General features: G+C 44.3%; 1 protein-coding gene across 5 annotated transcripts in view; it reads left to right on the forward strand.

Annotated features, from left to right (window-relative positions):
• Positions 1-20,345, forward strand: part of KIAA1958 (KIAA1958 ortholog) — a 188,932-nt gene that overhangs the window by 23,094 nt on the left and 145,493 nt on the right. For 2 of the 5 annotated variants that reach the window (XM_090038860.1, XM_090038859.1), the window contains exon 2: positions 10,947-10,998. The exons of the other annotated variants lie outside the window; for them this stretch is intronic. The gene's annotated coding sequence lies outside the window, so the exon portion shown is untranslated. The remainder of the gene's footprint in view (positions 1-10,946; positions 10,999-20,345) is intronic. 5 annotated transcript variants of the gene reach the window in all.

Raw genomic sequence — 20,345 nt, forward strand, 5'->3', positions numbered from 1 at the left:
GTGACAGGAGGCATGCCCAGGCAAGGGTCAGCCCCTGGCATACTGAGCATGTGTGCTCCATGCAGGGATGTGCAGTTTCGGATATCTGTAAAGGTGGGGTACAATGGTAGAGTTGCTGGTATGCAGGGTCTTTTGTCTTTCAAATGCTGGGTTCTTGTCTCTGTTCCTGGGTGAATCAATGTGAGGTGATGGCCCAGTTGTTACAGGCCATTCAGTAGATGCCTGCTACCATTGTATTTCAGTCATTCCGAATCGCTCTCATTTATCTGGGAACCAATTTAGGTGGGAGGGATACGTGACTCGTACAGTTGCAACACAGGGGATGCCCGGGCAGAGGACACAAGATGGAGACTTGACATACAAAATGGAAACTTGACATTACTTTGATTCACTTACAAACACAGGCCTAAACCATACAATATCCATATGAAACAATAAAAACAATACGAAAATGATAATAATACAATATACAACAGTAAGAATCAATACAAACCTAATAATAATACAGTATAAAACAATGGATTTCCCAAACCAAAAACTTGCTACCAAAATAAAATGTTAAAGCTTATCCTAAATCTGAGGTCGCTTGTGCTTGTCTATAGAGAAGGAGAGAAAGAAAAGCCAGAAATAATTGTGGGGAGGGAAGGGAATGCATATCTATCGTATATACATATAAAAAGAACAACTGGGGGTTTTGCTACAGACACACTGTACTTGCCTCACAGGAATTTTGTGACAGTGGATTGATTAGGTAATGCTTCCAAGCTCTATGTAAATGCTTAGTAGTGCTGCCACATGGGATGCAGTCACAGGACATTTCATGAGTCTCACTGGAACCCTGGAGGCAAATTATTTAGGTTTTGCCCTGGACTCATGCCAAAGGTCACTCCCAACCAGCCCAACTGTGAATGGCTACCTGGTTATTTTGGTCAGGGGAATCAAAAGTGACTGGCTACAATCTTCCCCTGTGTATGGTTAATTACAGAAGCTGTGTGCCTACCTCAACAATCTGTTAGGCTTAGAGGACCTGTGACTTGACTCGATTGCTGTCACACAGAAGGTGTAGTGGGGAAGGCCTTGATGACTCTTTGGGGTGGGTACTGCTGGGAGTAGAGGCAACAGACCAATGGGTCTGTGGAGCCAAGAGGACAGAACAGGAGGAGGAAGATGCACACTGTGACTGTCTTCCGGGAAGCCTGCTGTGTAAGTTAAATGGGAATCTTTAAAAGTTGTTTCACTAAGCAAGTGTGTTCATAATCCAGGATGGAATATTGCCCATTCTGTACCTCAAAGCAGTATGCTTTTGGGCATGGGACAATTTAAAACTTGGTGGTGGATAGCAGAAGAGAGAGCAGGGGGAGAGAATATTTCTCTAGTTTCTCCCATTCCCCTCCCTGCAAAAAGGTGTGAGTTTGCAGCTGTTTAGAGGTTTGGAACATTAGTAATTCTAGACAAAGATGGTAATATAGGATAGCGAAAAGGTGAGGTAGCCACAGTACATGATAATATATAATATCACATGGATATTACCCCCACACAAGTTGTTTGTATGCCTGCAACTATACAGGTTGTTTTTTTTTAACTTGGATAAAATTAATTTAGGTGTTAGAGTATACTGTGGTGTTCAGATAATCAAACTTTCTTTCTAAAATTCTAAATGACAGTGAACATGGGAATTAAGTTGAAAGTTTCCAGCTAATCCTCATTGCCACAGAATCCCAAATCATTCTCTCTAACACCAAGTGACAGACGCCATCTATCTAGGCATAATACTTCCATTTCCAGTTTAAAAATATATGTAACTTCAGAGAATAAAACTACTATAAAAGCTGTTTCCTTCCTCTCCTCCTTCTTCCCTCCACCATGAGTGAATGCTCAAAACATCCACCAATAGTTCTAAGCTGTCCAGAATTACTCTGTATCAGTTTGCTTGTATTAATACAGCTTGTACTATTTATTTGTGTCAAAAATCATATCAGTCATTCCTATCCCAGTAACGCTACCCCTTCCACACAACATCCGTTCATAGGGTAATATTTCTAAGGCTTTTTATTAACAGGACATTTTTAAACTTTAGTACTTTAGAAATCTGTATTATACATTTACTAAAGAAGCTGCTATGTTTGTTAGCACATATCACAGTTATTTCTAGCCAGACAGATTGCTAAAAGTTGCAATGGTAACAGCTAAGTATGAAGATTATTTGGTGGGATACCTTAACCTTACAAATATTGGCATTCTTAATTTACTGTGGAAAAGTACTTTTGGGTGGGGGAAGAAAACCTAAGGAGTTTTTATTTGATATATTCTGTGTATGGCATGTTGGGTTTTTCCCCAATCATAAATCAGTTTTCCTTATTAATTTATATGCTAATGTAATGTGGGCACAATCTGACAAGGTGATAAGCAGTCTGCTCTTATCCAGCAGAACACTTAAGCACATGCTTAACCTGTGGGGAATCTCAATGAAGTCAGTAATGTGCATTTGGTACAGATGTTTGAATAATAACAGTGCATGTTGATGACTATTAGTGAATAATGAATCCGTGCCTTTTGTTAACCTGTCAATTTCCATGTTATTGGCGAATAACTTGCTTTTGGCAAATTCTAGTGTGAGGTTAAACAACCTATTCTAAAATGCAGAGCACTCTAATCAGACTGTGGAAAAATATGTCAGGCCATAGTGCAGATGCACTCACAGAAAAGCTGTCAGGCAAAAAATATTAAAAAGTTAAATTTTACTTTACAGTTCTTTTGGAATGAGAGAGCATACGTTATGTCAAGCCTTGCAAATGAGTTGTTTTTTGAAGCTGCTCTGCATGATAGTGGAGCATTGTTAGACTATAGAAATAGACAATTTGTATGGAGGAGGGTTATTTCAACAGGGCTTTAATTTACAAGAAACATTCCACACTTTAATTGAGTACTTTTAAATATGCTGCATCTGCTTTAATAGACTGTTCTTTCTGTCTGCATATGTACAGTGTCATAAAGACACTTGAAATTTGTTCAGGTCTAGCTGTGAATCAAGGAGGAATAGCAACTTAGAGCCAAATGGTAAAGATATGCATTATTAAACATTAGAAATTTGTTTTGTTTTTGAGTTAACATCCAATACTTTTCTGTTGGCTAGTTAATCCTATAAAGTGAAGTGACCCGTTTTCAGACACCAGAAACTATGCTCTTGTTTACTGTCCTCCTAGCTGCTAATTAAATTGTGCTTCTCTGTTTGATTACTTGTAAGTTTTACAGGCCATTTAACTGACGCAAAAGTACTTAAAAGGGGTAATACAATGAGGATTAAGATAGGAAGCGTTAAAACCAAGTGCCACTGCAGTATATTTTATGCTTGTTACAGATTCTACCAGAATTGTATTCCTTTAATGAGAAGCAAAGTGTGTTAAAAATGTATTATAATAACTCACAAAGACACTCTCACGGACCCAGAGAGACAGCCTTCCATCTGCAGCTCCCTTTGTACAAAAATGAAGTTTATTTCCTACCTACGGGGACTTTTTACCATGTTGTACCATCTATACTTTTCCCAGAGCCTGATGAAAGGACTTTGATCCTGAAAGCTTGCAGAAAAAGACAATTTTCTTGTGATTTCCCAGTTGGTCTAATAAAAAGTATCATTTTGGAACCAAGAGTTCAAGATTTTGCATGTCTCATAATAACACAGGACTTCTTCTGGGTCAGATTATTGCCTTATCCCAGAGTATCTCTGAAGCAGAAGCTAACACCTGGTGCTTCTGAGGAAATGATGCTCCTTTCTTCCGGTCTCTGGGCAGAGTTTCACTGGGCAGTATTCACAGGCTCTTTGACTAGGTTCCAAAGGGTAGGGGATGCTAGTCATTGTTCTCTGCATGGTGTCCCCCCTGAAAACTCTAATAACTCTAGTTATTAACCCATGATCTTTACTCCTATTCTTGTTTTTCCATCTGTTGTCCCAAGCATTTAGTTGCTATGCTTCCTAGGCTCATTGTCTATGTATAGCAAATGAGCCTGCCTTGCATAGGAAGTTGGACGAGATGACCTTGTCCCTTCTCATCCTACTTTTCTGTGGTTCTATGATTCTTTCACTCTAGGAATTTGCTGCGGGCCAAATCCTGATGTTGATATCCTACCTAAATATACAGATACTAATTGGATTTTAGGAGACATTCAACTATCAATTTTGTTACATTAGCATTAAATATTGTTAGGTCAATATCCAGATGTGCATTAAAAGTCAGACATAAATGAATAGATTCAGATAAGAAAGCTTGCTGCCTTCCAGTGTTCTCCCTGATCTGTGACTTTCTTATACTGAATCCACCATCTTGCTTTTACAGCAGGGCCTCCTTTTATCAGTTTTTAATTTTCTGCTTTCTTGTTTTCATGTGATGGAGAAGGGTGAGAGGCTGTGCTGATTAGTTTTCACTGTGCTATTTCACACTTCAGGTGCGTGATGGCAAAGCACTTACAGTATTTTGCTATGGCTGTAGAGGAGGAAGCTCAAGTCTCATTCTGGACTTGTGCCAAAACTATCCCTTAGGGCAGGGGTTGGCAAAATGTGGCCTAGGGGCTGGATGCAGCCCACCAGGCCATTCTATCTGGTCCGTGGTGCCCCTAAAAAAATTTCGAAAATTAATATTAATTTGCCCTGGGCTGTCTGTCATGCGGCCCTCAATGGCTTGCCAAAACTCAGTAAGTGGCCTCTGCCCAAAATAATTGCCTGCCCCTGCCCTAGGGAGTCATTTGACCAGGAGGGGGCCGGGCTTGAGTTATATGGGCATCTCTATGTGTGACGGAACTCTGCTCCAATGTGTGCTAATTATTATGCGTTGAAGCAGACACAATTTATCAAGTCTGCTGAAGCATGCTAATCATCAAATGAGCTTTAGTTAAAGGACCTTTGCTACCATTTTGAAGTGCAGGATGCTGAATACATATGACGCTGTGAGCGCTTTAATTAGAACAGTTTTCAGAGCCACTCTAATTTAAAGTGTGACCCCCTCCAACACGGAGCACATGTACAGGTGCCCTGTAAGTCCGGGGGCTGAGCGGGTCAGGCAGTCCAGCCTCAGGAACCACAGGGAGAAGGTCTTGGCAGCAGGGCTGCAACAGGGCTCCTGCCTTAACATCTGAGCTGCGGTAAGCAGCACTAAGTCCAGGAACAGACCAGGCCTTAGAATAGATAGGCCTGGGAACAGGAGCAGGTGAGCCCACTGTAGCAGAAAACCACCTTGGTTTCTTCCCTAAATCTCTGCCCTGTGACAATGTGATTAGAGGGGCCAGCACAGAGGATTCACACCTCAGCCTGTCTCTTTAGGTAACCTGAGCTGGCTGCATTCCTGGGGGAGGGGGGAAACCTGCTCCCTCTGCCTACGTGACTGGCATCAGCCACCTGGGTGAGGGGCATCTACCTGGTGAGCTGGCATCTGCCCGGTAACAGGTGATGTATTACAAATTGGTTGGCTGACAGCCAACTGGGGCTGACCTCTACTGGACCAGGTGAATGAGGTCACAGGGGCTATATAAGTTGGCGGGGGAAGGAGGCTGGCGCTCTTCGGCCATGAGGTGAAGCAGCAGCCAAGTAGAGGACACAGAGAAGCCTTACCATCTGAGACTCTTTCACCCCAAAACTCACGAGCTAGAAACCGCTTGCTTATAGAGGGGACTTTCACCAGCCTCCGGAAGATGCTTGTGAGTAAGCTACTCAATCTGATTAGATATTTAGCTGGCAGTAACACAGATGTGTGATCAAAAGGCTACCTTAGCCACACTGTTTGCTCTTTAGGATTTCTAAGATATTGCTCAACCCTGTACCCTAGTTTACCCTACCCCTTGTAATCAATAAAGTTCTCCTTTTTGACTGGTGTGGGAGACTTATTGAGGGGTGGGTCTAAATTATGCCTAAGAGACCCCTTAGGTCTGTGGACTAAGGGAGACTTTACTTTTTGCCCCTTGACTTGGGGAAGTGCCCCAAGTGCCTGTACTGGGTCGAGTACCCGTCGGACTATTAGGCCTGTGTTTCCTCAAGGACACAGGGCCGAGACAGTCCCTTCTTGGGGTGGTGGCAGCGATGTTACCCCCAGACTAGCGAGTGTGCTCTGGGAGAGGGGTCGGCCGAGCATAGGGCGCCCCTAGGGAGGCATTCGGAGCCTGGAAGGTGGTCGGGCGCAGGGAGGTGGGCGGCTCAACTCAAGAGTGCCCCCTACTGGCCCGCCACACCCATAGCCTGGCGAAGGCAGCAGAGAGTGAAGGGCCAGGGTGTCCAAAGTCCAGCTAGTGAGTAGAACTAAGTTTACCACGAATCCAGGTTTTCCCAGACATGTCCTCTTTTTAGATCCTCCAGGCAGCTTTTTTCAAATATGATAAAATGTCGGGGATTTTAGTCAGCTCAGCTTCAAAGTTTTTCTCAAGGAGCTGCTTGGGACTGGCAGGAGTGGGGGGGAGGGGGAGCAATTGGAGGCAGGGTGCACACTCACGTGGCCAGCATGCAGCCAGGCAGGGGGTGACAGCAGCCCTGGAAGATAGATGCAGGTAAGTTCATGGGGGGCAGGGATTGCTGTGGGAGAGGAGGGAGGGTGTGTGTGTGTGTGTATGTGTGTGTGTGTGTGTGTGTGGCAGGGGTGTATGGAGGGGATGGGTGTGTGAGGGGGGCAGGTGCCTCCTGGGTCTGCAGGAAGCTGTCTGGTTGCTGGGGCTACAGCATGGAAGGGGAGGCAGGGGAGGTGCCTGCCCCTTCAGTGGGAGAAGAGTACAGGGGTGGCCCTTCAGGGGCAACAGGAAGCTGTGTGGCATGGCTGGTGGCATTGGGGCTGGTGCCTGTGCTGGCAGGGGTGGGGCAACCAGGAGATGTTGCAGGGCTATGGGGAGCAGGGGGCTGTGGGTCAGGAGTAAGGGGCACTGGCAGGGCTGTGGGGGGGCTGTGGGTTTGGAATGAGGGGCACAGGGGGTAGGGGACTGTGGGTTGGGAGTGCAGGGCACTGGCAGCACCAGGGGGCTCTGGGTCAGGAGTGAGGGGTACCAGCAGAGATGGCGGGGAAGCTGTGGGTTGGGAATGAGGGACATCAGCATGGCCCAGGGGGGCAGGCTACTGTGAGTTAGGAGTGAGGGGCACTGGCAGGGCCAGCGGTCTGGGATTGAGGAGGAGCAGCAGCAGGGTGGGCGGGGGGGCAGGGGCTGTGGCTTGGACATGAGGTGCAATGGAATGGGCAGGAGCAGGGCACCAGCATATCACTGCCCCCCCACAATCACCCTGCCAACAGGTGTCCTCCTCTTTTGCAACTGGAAATATGGTAATCCTAAGAACAGTGCCTGAGTGAGGTGAAACAGGCCTGGGAAAAGGGGCTAGGGGCCCAGCACCAGTGAGGGGCAAAGCAGACCTTGGAATAGATAGGCCTAGGAATAGAAGCGTGGCCCAAGAGGGCTGCTGAATGCACATCTGAATGACTGGGTGGTTGTGGAAGGGACTGAAGGGAAGGTATGGAGATCTTAACTGGTCCTGTGCTTAAGTGGGGTGAGGCAGCCCTTGGAAGAGATAGGTCTGGGGCCTAGAGGGAGATAGAATTTGAGCCCAGGAAGGATTAGGTACTTGGGGAGAACATCCAGTGCCTGGTGGGGAACCAAGAAAGTCCAGTGCCCATGCAGGGCTAGGGTGCAAATGTCCAGTGCCTGGGGATGAACCAGGGGGATCCAGTGCCTAAGGGGGATTAGGTTGCATTGAGAGATGCTTCAGTGCTTGGGGCCTTCCAGATGGCAGCATGCAGGGCCAAAGGGCCCAAACCCATAGGGACAATATGTCAGTAGGGCTACAGAGGTCTGGAGCCCAGGAGGAGCAGGGACCGGGGCTGGAAGTCTGTAGCCCATAAGGCTGATACAGCCCAAGAGAGTTGGAGGGGAGCCTGAAGACAACCTCCAGTTGTGTAGGAAAGCCCAAGCAACACAAAGGTTCAAGACTTTCTTGCAGATTGACCTGGTTTTTCAGGGGTATTGGGTTATAGGAGTCAGTCCTTCAGTGTAGTTCTGGAAATGCCATCTTGAGGCAGAATGGCAGTAAGAAAGGAATTGATACCAAAGCCCTCCTGACTTGTGCAGAGGATGATGTGTGGCAGGAGACTTTTTGGTCACCTTCATTTATTGGTATATTCAAAGAACTCCGAGCCATAAAAGGTGAACAGTTGACCCTTCCAACCATGTCCGATCTGATCAAGTTCAGCTTATCCAAATGTTCTGTCATTCTATTCTTAATTATTCTCTGTCTGAGGAAGAATATATGCCATTTTCAAAAAACTAAGATATCACTTTCTCTGGGCTTATAATTATACTGTAGGGAGTTTAGTAGGATGTCAAAGTAAGATTTCTGCCGATATGACATTCTATTTCAGAAACAATGTCTTGTTTTTGTTGGTTTCAGGGGATTGACAAAAGAAAACAATGCTACCATTTTCACATGGTTTGACCCATTAGATTGTTTAGTGGAAAGTATTTGAGTAGGCAGCAAACTGAATTGCTTTTACATTTTCAAGACACTTAAGATAGAAAATAGAAAAGACAGCACTAGATAAACATGCTGCATATATAATAATATTACTGCCAAGGAAATTTAATTCAGTCTTCTGTGATGGGTTTGGGCAGATGCACTGCATTCAGTCAGAGATAAGGTAATGCATGCAGTGCAGGCTCAAGTAACTGGGAACAGAATGAAATTGATATTTTGCATTAGTCGTGTATTATTTATTGTATCTGATATAAGCATACAGCAGATACCTGATACTACCACCATCTGCATGATATCAGATACTGCCTGTCTATGTGGCAGTCATGAAATGGTGCTATTTTAATGTTCTGCATGATGTCTGATGTAGACAAATTCGATTCAAAGCTACTTTAACTGTTGTGTTAGTACATTTTTAAATTCTTAGGGAAAAGCTATAATTTAAAATTGGTACTTCTCCTAGAATGTAAAGAGTCAGGTCCTGATAAATGCAGGGTTGTCTTTAAGAGGTCCATGGTATAAAAATCAGCAATTATACTGTGTTGTATAATAATAAATTAGTATTCACATATTAAATTAAGAGGGGTATCTTCAACAGGACATGTTAGTTTCAAGCTGCTTTGGAGTTAGGACAAACTATCAAGGAGAGGAAAATTTTAAGGGTTATGAGAACTACTTACTAGATTCTAAAAATAAATAAATGCCAGTAATATCCTTGAAGAGAGAATGAGGAAAGCAAGAAAATGCAATGCACAAGATGATGGGGAGGCATTCAGTTATTTCAGAAGAAAAGGAACTGTCATTAGAAGTTCTGACTATGTAAAGACACCCTTGCAGTCTTGTGCTTCAGTGCTTTATCTAATGAAGGAAAAGGTCTGAAACTCCAGAGAGCTTACATAAAAAAAAAGAGTGCATTATAGAAGAAACTATTGTTATTGTACTTGGATTCAAATCACTTTAGGGAAAAAATGCATTGGATCAGGTTCCTTTAATTGAAAGATTAAATAGTTTCATCACTGAAGTATCTGAATCCCAGATGAATTACTGATGTTAGTGTTCATGCTCAGAACACGCCTTTCTGGTATTTTAGGACACATGAATGCCCAATCAGCTACTGTACAGTGAGCTAGAGATTGGTATGAGAAATTTTGCTGCCTTAAATGCTCTTAAGTGATGCTTGGTATAAGCTGCAGTGTACCAGCTGACCCTGGGATCCTATGATTGTGGATAGAGGCTGATGGTGCACCAAGATAAGTGGAAGTGTGGTGCATTTTTGAATAGCAACTGGGTGCCAGTGGGCCAGAAGAGACCCTAAGATAAAGACAACAGAAATAGCAACGGATGCATTTACCAGATATTTGGAAAGCCTCCATTACAAGGGACACCCATGTCCATACTGACTATAGGGTTAAAAAAAGGGAGCCTAATATGTTTGAGTAAATGCATGTAAAAACCCTTCCAGGTTCATACGCTCTGAAATTGGAAAAGGTTGGTATTTGAATAAGCCTGGTTCCCTTATGAATGAACTTGATGGTTGAATCAAAGAATCATAGAAAATGAGGGTTGGAAGGGCCCTCAGGAGGTCATCTAGTCCAACCCCCTGCTCAAAGCAGGACCATCCTCAACTTTTTCATTTTGGGCAAGGCTTTTTCTATGTATATCTTAAAAACTTCTAAGGATAGAGATTTTACAACCTGTTTGGGTAGCCAGCTCCAATGCTTTACTACCCTCTTAGTGAGGATGCTTCTCTTAATATGTAACCTCAACTTTCCTTGCTGGAACTTGAGACCTCCTTGTTCTGTCATTTGCCACCACTGAGAACAGTCTAGCTGCAAAGAAGATGGAGCTACCCTTCAGGTATTAAATCCTCCCTCAGTCTTCTCTTCTCCAGATTAAATAAGCCCAGTTCCCAAAGCCTCTCTTCATAAATCATGTGCCTCAGCCCTCTAACCATTTTCATTGCCTTCCTCTGGACTCTCTCCAACTTGTCCACATCCTTTCTGCCATCAGGAGCCCAAAACTGACACAGTACTCCAGATGTGGCCTTGCTAGCAGACCTGATCTGAGCAGGGTGCAGGGCCCTGGGCAAATCAGCCCATGTTGGGCTCCGCCTCTGCTCCGATTCCATGGTCCTGGACCTGAAGAAGCAGAGTGGGGGGTAGCGGGGGTTGGGGGTAGCAAGCAGCTGGATGCAGAGCAGCCGTTCCACCTGGCTCTGTGCTAATGCTGCTCACAACGTGAGAACGTTGTGGAAGATGGTATCAAAAGTCTTGATAAAGTCAAGGTATAGCACGTCCACTGCTCTTCCTGCATCCATAGAACCAATCATCTTGTGATAGAAGGTAATCAGGTTGATCAAGAATGACTTGCCCTTGGTCTCTAGCTGCACTGGGGCAGTAGGCTCAGATTAAGCTTTCATCATGAAGAAGTGCCCCAGTTAAAAATCTCTCTCTCTCTCCAGACAGAGTACAAGACTTTGGGGCCAGGAATGGAAACTGAACCCAGCATTCAAGGTAAAAAAAGTCTTTAGAGTCCTTCTGCAGTTCACGTCTGGTGACTTGTCAGGAGACTCCAAGAATAAATGAATAGAAAACAAAAAGGGAACCAAAAACTAACCAAATTGTCTCTGAACAATAAAATTGAGTCATTCTGACAATGTTCTGTGCTGTCCTCTTACGTGAATCCATACCTATGATCTTTTCATATTCTTTTTCTGGATCTTAGCTGAACCAGGGGTAGCCCATATGCCACTAACTCTTTAGGAAGGAGGTTTCAAAGTGCATGTTTGAGGAAGTGAAGTACCTGGTAATTTTAGGGCCAGACAAAAAAGAGAAAAAGATGGCCCCTCAGGGAAATACAGCAATATATAACCCTGTTATTAAGAACAGCTAAACTCAGATGCTTCTAAGATGACAGATGACCTCTGGCTTTTAAGAATCCTGTCTTCTAGTGTACCTGCTGGCAGGGAAGGAAAGGAAAGACAGTGTCTATTTTTTTAACTTATGAAATGCAGTCAGGTAAGATATTGAGTGAGGGCACAATAACACAGATGGGGAGCAGGAACCTATGACCCTCTAGGCTGTATCCAGGCCTTTTGTTCTGACCCACAGATGTTGGAGTTTGGCATTCAGTGATGGTCACTTTTCTCATGCTGCCACAGAGAGAAGGGGCCAGATTCTAGTACCTGCCTGTGCACCTGCCTCTGATCCAAGCTGAGGCCTTCTGGCCTGTAACCTGACAGGTTGTCAATCACTTAGACAAATATCAACCCCACACATGCTCAGGACAGGGTGTAATCAAGTTGAAGTGAATTGTCTGTTTTCTCCATCTTTTGCCTCGTGTGCTAGTGTCTGTTGTCCATGCAGAGGGTGAAGTGGAGTGAGACAACTGTGGGCAGCTGTGGGACAGCAGTTGTCAAGGATGTGGAACTTACTCCTACAATTGAAAACTCTGACCCTGTCAGGTTGCCAGTTTATTCCTTATGGTTAACTGAAAAGCTTATTAGAAGCTACCATAAAGGGCAATCTTTGTTTTCTTTATTAAGATTGTGCTTTGATAAGTTCTGTGAGCCTTAGGAATTTAGTCCTGCATGTGATTTGTACATGCACAGTTCATAGAGAAGCTATTATTTGATTGAGGCAAATAGTACTAACACATCCAGTTTGTGTTTCTTGAACCAGATTCTCTTCTGACTTAAAGCCTGGTCTGCCCCCTGAATGATGCCATTGGTGATGTATGCTGCTGGTTCCAACTGGGTATAAATTGACTATTCATAATGAATGTATTTATTTGTTAATATGCAGTGGCACAGATTCTCTTGTCTTGGGAGTTGTAGGGACTGACACTGCAAAAGCAGCAGTTATGACTAAATCATAACATTCTTTGTGCACTGCCCAAAATCTGTCACATCTCTTTGCTTATGAGAGGACCTCCAGTTAAGTATGATTCAGTCATGCCATATGTGGAATATGAAGGAGTGAACCCCAGATACCCAGTCATCCACCAGTTTTTCTTTTAAGGGAAAGTCTTGTCATTTCCTCTTCCATGGGGGTGAGAGATCCCTTTTCTTCGGAGCTACTGAGGGTCTTCTGCAATGGTGTGTGTCTCTTAGACCCAGCTTCCCACAAAGGGGGTGCCATGGAACCATATCTATGAGACTTTTATACTAGTAAAATGGAGAAAAGACCAAAGGCTTTTTTCACTGACCTTCTTCTGCCCTTTTTTCACATAGAGTGCTGCTAGGATCACAGCACACTTTTGCAGAGTGGTTCCACTCCCACTCTGTGGTCTCTAATGGAAATCTCTTTGCTGCTGCTTCTCCTTCCAATGTCCAGGAAAAAGTAACAAACTTGGAGGGTTTATATTTGTTCACAGATGATTTTATTTGCTGTTAAGCTGCTGGGTTGGAATTAAGCAAATCAAGATTTTATTTCCCTTTCTCCCCACTAGTTTTGTATATTGCCAGTTGGTTTAAGGGTATGGACAAATGAAGAAAACTGCACATCAGCTGTTCTGTCCATGCATTTGCATTTATCCTTTAATGCACCAGTCTCTCTGCTTGGCTGCTGGGCATACCCTGAGGCGTGCAGTGGGGTTTAGGCAGCACAGCGACCATTTCCTGGTGGCCTCTGCAGCGGCAGCTGTTTCTGGCTGCTGCTGCTGCCGGATCTGGCTCCACTGCCCAGGCACCCTGGCCTGTCTGCCCCCACCCACCACCAGGCACAGGATCTGTGCAAGCAGGGTGCCTGTCTGGCCAACTGGGATGGGGCTGTGGGCTGGCGGGGAGCAAGGTGGGTGAGCTGGTGGGGCTGCAGAGACCCTGGGATCTTGGGGCATTGACAGCGCAGGGCTAGGGCTAGGGCCAAAGGCAGAGGTGCAATCCATTGCCCTCATACCCCTGAAATGGGCACTGGTTCCATGGGCAGGGGTGTGCAGGGAGCAGATCATGGCTGTACCCTGGCCCGTGGCCCCGTGCTGTCACTGCCCAAAGATCCTGGCCCCAGCCCCACTCATCCCACTCCTGCACACAGCACCCCACCCCCCACCCCCCACAGACCCAACCCATTGCCCAGCCACATGCCCTACCTGCATGGCTCCCAGCTAGGCTCCATGGAGACCCCAGGTTCACAGGATGCTGACAGTGTGGCACCAGACCTGGGGCCGGGGTAGAGTCCTGGTTCTACAGGCAGAGACGTGTGGGCAGCAGCTGGCAGCTCTTCTGTGGCTCAGTGCTGTCACCTGCAATCCTGGGACCTGCGCGGATCTGCATGGGCAGGACATGTGGACGGGATGGGTCTGCTGAAGGGTGAGGAGCTGTGTCTGGGGCTGGGATCTTGGGTTGGTGACAGTGCAGGGTCAGGGCAGAGCCTCAGTCTGCTCCCTGCACACCCCTGCTTGTCACAGGTGCGTACAGGCTGTGGTTTGTGGCTCTGCCCCAAGCCCTGGTCCAACAGTTTCATCCCTGTGCAGCCTGACCCTGTGATCCTGGCCTCACCTGCCCATCCCACTCCTAAACACTGCTCACCACCCACCTTTGGCCCCATCCCACAGAGGGAGTTTTGGTGAGCTGTTGCATGGAGAAGGAAGGGGAAGGGGATGCTGATCTGGCCTAAAGCAGCTCAGCAAAACTAGCTATGGGGCCCATATAATTGCCCACCACTGGCTTAGCTCCTAGGTATCAGGAGCCAAGAGCAAGGAGCAGAGCTTTGCCCTGCTGGTTTCTTATTGCCTCACTCTGCCATTCAGCTGATCACTTAGGTGGACAAGGGGAAACCAGCTAGGGAAAGTTTCCCTAAGCATCTGGCCTGAATGAGCAGAACCAGGTCAGGACAGCTGGGAGAGGAGGTGTCAGGTGTCACAGTCAAGAGCCAGATTGCCCCTTCCCTGCCCATACAGTTGCTGCTGAATTCGGGTTTGGACCCTCACTGGAGGAAAAAACTGCAGTGGTTGTGGGACCACGGAAGGATATCCTTGCTCTTGGCAGGGATGCCTCACTCACAGGAGTATTCTGCATCTGCTCAGCTCCTTCTGGCCAGAGCAGTCCCCCCCAGCCTCCATTTAAACACTATCAGGTACCCCACTTTTGGGGGTAGGGTGGGTGGGGATCAGAGCAGGACTTGGGGAGGGACTAAGCTAGGGGCAGGCAGTTATTTCTGGTGGAGAGCCTCTTACTGAGTTTTGGCAAGTCATCAAGGGCAGCATGACAGGCAGCCAGGGGAAGATAAATATTAATTTTCTAAATTTTTTAGGGGCCCCATGGACCGGATAGAATGGCCTGGTGGGCTGCATCTAGCCTGCAGGCCACATTTTGCCCACCCCTGGACTAAGCTGTAGCATACCTACAACAAAGGTTGGTCACTGTTGCCTTAGAGGAAGCAATCTGGTGATTTAAGCATGTAAATTACTCTATAATAATAATCATCATCACACTCATTCATTTAGTCTAACATACAGCTGCACACCTGAAATGCAATTGTGGTTGCATAGCTTCCCTTTATTTTGTTCTATTTTAAATTACTCAAATAGGCAGATCTAGTTTAAAAATAACCATGTCACTGTAACTGAGTGAAGGTTTGTCAACATAACACTCACCTTTTTAGAGGAAAGTGAAAATAAATGAAACTTAATCTCATTCAACCAGATTTACCTTTAAAAAAAAAAAAAAGACTTGCTAGGGTTGAATTAAGAAGTAACAAAGCTTGCTTTCATACTGCAGTCCTATCTCATGTTTTTGGATTCAGACAGCGGTTGTAAAGTTACAACTGTCCAATATAATCAGTAATAGCTCTGAGAAATGTTGAATTTGACTCAGGAACAATGAGTCAAATTATCTGCTTACCTTCAGTGGGGTTTCATTGGAAAGCACAACAGACAAGCTCATGCTATCCCTTTGATAGAGTACATGGAGGTCTTACCCTCACCTGCTTCTTTCTTTTTATATCTGCTTCCATTGATGTAAGTACTGCTGCTACCCTGAATGGTCTGTGTGCCTTTGGAGGCCTATTATGTCCTTTTGCATATCTTCAAAGGGCTAGTTACACTCATTCGTAGTGGTTAGTTTTGGACTATGCCAAGAACGGTGCTGTTTTTCAAAGGTTATTTGTTCTATATACTACTTTTTACTTCACTTTGTTTTGTCTATTGAGGATGCTGTGAAGCTAGCAACCAGAAACTGTGCCTATGCATAAAGTTTTTTACTTTTGTTTATTAAGCATGGCCATTTGAGTTGCAAAATGTTTAACTTGCACAGCTGTACAGCAGATAGAGGAGTCTTTTAAACTGTCCTCATTACTATCTATCATCTTTTAAAAGTAAACAGCCAAGAGTTTTTAATTTGTTGCTTTTTTGTTGTCTTTTAGCAGATATATTCTTGTGCTGAACAGTTTTGCTAAATATAAGCCTTTTTAAAAATGCTTGACATGGCTTTGTTTTTTATGTCTCCATTTTAGAACTGTTCCCCAGACTACATATTCTAACCTGGCAGCTACTAAACAGACTAAATTTCCATTGACTTCAAAGAGAGTTTTTGCTTGCTTTATTGGCTGTATGAATAGGTTTTAAACTAGTACCCTATTTACTCAAAACTAAGATGAGGGTTTTTTCCCTCAGTTAACATGGAGGTGTGGAGGAAAGCTCCTCCTTGTCTTACATTTGAGTACTGTTGGAGCTCCTGTTTGCCTCACTGCTGCCCTGCTGCAGCCTGGGGAGTAGCAGGGTTAGGGGGGTAAATTTAGGGTGACCTTCAAATAATAAGATTCCAAGCATGGAAAATAATAACAAAATTATAAATGTTCTATATCTAGAATATGATTATTGGGGGGTTGTCTTAAAGTCAAAGTAATCTTGGATTCAAATAAATATGATGTCTTGGATATAACTTGGTTTTAAAGCTGTATTTTAATATGACTTTCCCCATTCAGAAAACCCAGACTGAAGTACTACAACTGAGTTCAAACCCAAGTAGTGCTTGATGTAATCAGTGCTTCAGAAACTGTTCAGACGCATATAGTTTTACTAACTTGATGGTACTAGAATGGGTTGAGTAAAATGTCTCCAACAGAGGATGAGTGACCAACTGGAAGGTATTGTGAGGTATTGGTTTGTCCCTTCCACGTAGAGGTGAAATGGAGTACATGGGCTGGGAGTCTGTTGACTTAACTTTTATTTCTCTTATACAAATGTAAATCAGAAGAAATTTCATGGAAAACAGTGGAGTTTTATCAGCGTGGAACTAGTGGTGGTATTACTGAAACCAGCTCCATGTTTCTGTGGTGAGAATGTGGCATATTTCATGATTTTTACAGATTTCAGAATTGGAAACAATATTCTGATAATATGAGTGCTGGGCACAGAGGCATGGTTACTTCCTACTTTTTTTTGGATGTTCCCATTGCTTATGAATCTCAAGCAGGGGTGGGCAAAGTCCAGCCTGAAGGCCAGATCAGGCCCATGGCAGACTCCATATCCCAGCAGCCCCTGCCTGCATTGCTGTGGTTGGTTTCCATGGAGACCCCAGCAGCAGCAGAGGGGCCAGGGTTTCCTTGGAGACTGGCCCCAGCAGTACTGGCAGGGTGCACAGCTGGGTGGAGAGCTGCTCCAGAGCCAGGATCTTGCGGTGGTGACAGCATGGTCCAGGGCTGGGGTAGAACTGCTATTTGCTGCTTGCACGCAATGAACACCCACAAGCATGGGTTAGTTCTCACTCTGGACACTTCCTTCTTCCTTGGAAAGACCTGCCTTTCCATGCAAATAATTCCTTCTCCCGGGCCTCTCTCCTCACTTCATCTTTCTGTCCTGCTTTATTTCCTGGTCCATCAGTCAACTTCTCCTCATTTACTCATTGACTGAGCCAGCTGTGGTCCCTTAGGCATGTGCCCCTATTACCAGCTGGCTAACTGATTTGGGCTGCAAGCCTGCAGCTTGTTACAAGGAAGTGCATAAGAAACAGAGTAGATTAATCCATCTTCTGCCATACCTACCCAGTCACCACAAGTTGGTTACATCCCTAACTCTTGTATTTTATAGCTAGGGACCTACCAAAATCACCATTTCATGATTTTTGCAGACACTGTGATTTTGTGGGGGTCTGCAAAAAAGTGCAGGCTCCTTGGAAAAAAAAAAGTACCAAAAATAAAATGCTGGCTCCATCTGGGGAGCTAGCAGTCCTGACCATGCAGCCTGCCAGGGGGGGAAGGGGGTGGGGGGGCTGCCAGCACAACAAGATGGTTGCAACCCTTTCCTCTTGCCACTGATTGGCTGCAAGAGCTGTCCCCAATCCTCTCCACCAATCAACATTGAGGAGAGGGGCTACATGACAGCCATCCACCAATCAGTATTGAGGGGAGGGGCCACATGACAGCCCTGACAGACAGAGGCTGGGCATATTGGCTAATCACAGGCAGGAGGGGGGCCCACTGCATTCGGCTTGTGAAAATGGCTGCTAGTTCCAGGATCTGCATGTGAAATCAGCTGGCAGCCACTTTGAGTTCAATAGACCCCTATTCACAGCTTCTGTTGGGACTGTCCTTTTTGAACCCAGTCCTATGATTGCCACAGGTTGTTGGAGAGGCCAATGAGTCATACATGTTAATTATGAATACAGTTATTTCTTCCCCTCAACAAGTGGATTTTGAGTTCTGTCAGTGAGGCATCTAATATGTGCATTAGATAAACTTACATATATGGTACTAATAAGATGCCACATCGTATTAAGTCCAGTACTTCGGAGAAATCCAGATGAACTGACTCAGACTTGCCTTTATCATCTGATCTACAATCCTGTTGAGAGAGAAAAAAAGAGGTGTCTGGCTGCACTTACTTTCCAGGAAACCATGTTGCCTGACATTAAAATTATTTTCACCTCTCACTGTTTGGCAGAGTACTGATGAGCATTTCATCACTTTGCCAGTGGTTGAGAGTAGGCTAAGCTGTTAGCCATACCCTGGTTTATCTCTCTTATTTTTTTACTCTTTTTGTGTATTGGATTTCCCTAGGTTTTTTTATATTTGTGGAAATTTGACTGTTCTATTTAAACTCTCAGGTATAAGTTATCTGGCCTCTTGATGTGAAAATATTTAATTTCAGCAGATGCTCTCGCATCCTATTTTATTATACACTCAAACATTCTAATCACTGTTGTGTGGGATGGATATATCTTCTTATTTTTTTTAATACAGAACAGAGGTCTATTTTTCTGCATCACCACTTAATATTTCACCTAGCAATAGATGTATGCTTAATCTAGGGCTTTTTGTTTCTAATATACTTAAAATGTCACCTTACTGTGTTTAACCCTCTTGACCACTGATAAATTATTCATTCCTTAACTTCCTTTATCAGCTGTCTCCATTCTTTAGCTGCTTTCACATCTCTTTTAATTAGCATATTTTTTTGACTAGCATGACATTGTTAGAATTGTGGCTTTCTTGAGAAACTTACAGGATGTCTTCAAACAATTCCCAGTTTGCACTAGTACTGTACTTCCTACTTAAGTTATTTTATGCTGACAGTGGCTTTAAATAGAAAATGGAACTTTTAAAGTTCCAATAATATGCATTATGGTTGGTGCAATATTCTGTTTGCACAAAAAAAATGTTATCAGATAATGATGACTGGTTTGTTCCTAAGCAACCTAATTTTTATGTCAGTGATTTAACTCTTTTTTGATTGTCAGAATGACGTCCAGTATTGATTTACACCTTGTTGGGTACTCAGCTTTTTGTGTTACAAACTTTTCATATATTGTTACTAGAAACTTTAATGATGTTTTGCTACTGGCTGCATGATCCCCTCTTCCCTTTCCTCTCCCCACCCTGAATGTCACCCTTGATAAAGCACAGTTTTTCTTCCTGCACAATACATACACATTCTTAAGGAGCATTTTGTCTTGTTTTATAGTGAGATCTGATAGTCTGTAACCAATGTCCACCAATTCACCGCATGTAGTTTTATTAAGAAGAACATTACTCTGTAAGCATTCAAGGCTTTGTGATTTTTTTTCTCACTCCCCCCCACCTTAATTATCTGTGATGGCAGATAAAGCTTGTCAAGTCAGCCAGCTGTAACTATGCTAAAAGGTCTGAGTTTTAAATGGGTATACCTGGTAGGCAGTTAGGAGCCTCTCTTAAATCTGTGTTGTCTTTGCTTTGCTAGAGTGACTGAGGATAGATTTTCAATAGTGTGAGCAAACCTAATTTAGAAACCAAGCTGTCTGGGAATAACATGAACACAAACAGAATGATAATTCATTGCAGTCTTCTGATTTTTAAGGCAATGCATGTGTTCATTTTACCAATGAATCAATTCTCTCTTGCTCTTGACATGCTGAGACTTTTTAATGGTAGCACATGAGAAGTTAGAGTCAGTCTATGAGTGATATAACATCCTTGGTAGGCCAGATTTACTTGGTGCTTAGAAGGCCCTGGTATAAAAAACTAGCCTAGGAGAAAGTGCTCCTAGGATAATGTGTACAAGAGGGTACTGGGGTTAATACAAGATGAAAGTGCAGCATTTACTGGAAAATGGCCAAAGGCTTGGTATGTGGTACATGATCATCCCCTTCAGCCTGCCTTGAAAGGTCTGCATTGGAGTAAGTCCCCACCAGAATGTAATCATCCCCCTACATTTTGGCAAGTTTCTAGAAAATTACTAGAGGTGTTGCTTCTCAGGGAAATCCCCTCTGGGGAGCAGTAAATCAGACTAGCACATTAGAAATGCAGGCTAAGCCTTCTTGTCTCTGCATGAATGAATTTTGCTCTTTGCTTGTAAACATGATTTTTTGGATGCCTGAACTTTCAAATGTGGCTTGCATTTTATACAGTATTTCAGAGCATTATTTCAATTTGGTGGCTTTCATAGACAT

The sequence above is a fragment of the Crocodylus siamensis genome, chromosome 3 (genome assembly GCF_052110815.1).
Source record: "Crocodylus siamensis isolate JL-2025a chromosome 3, ASM5211081v1, whole genome shotgun sequence".
In the NCBI taxonomy this organism is placed as follows: Eukaryota; Metazoa; Chordata; order Crocodylia; family Crocodylidae; genus Crocodylus; species Crocodylus siamensis.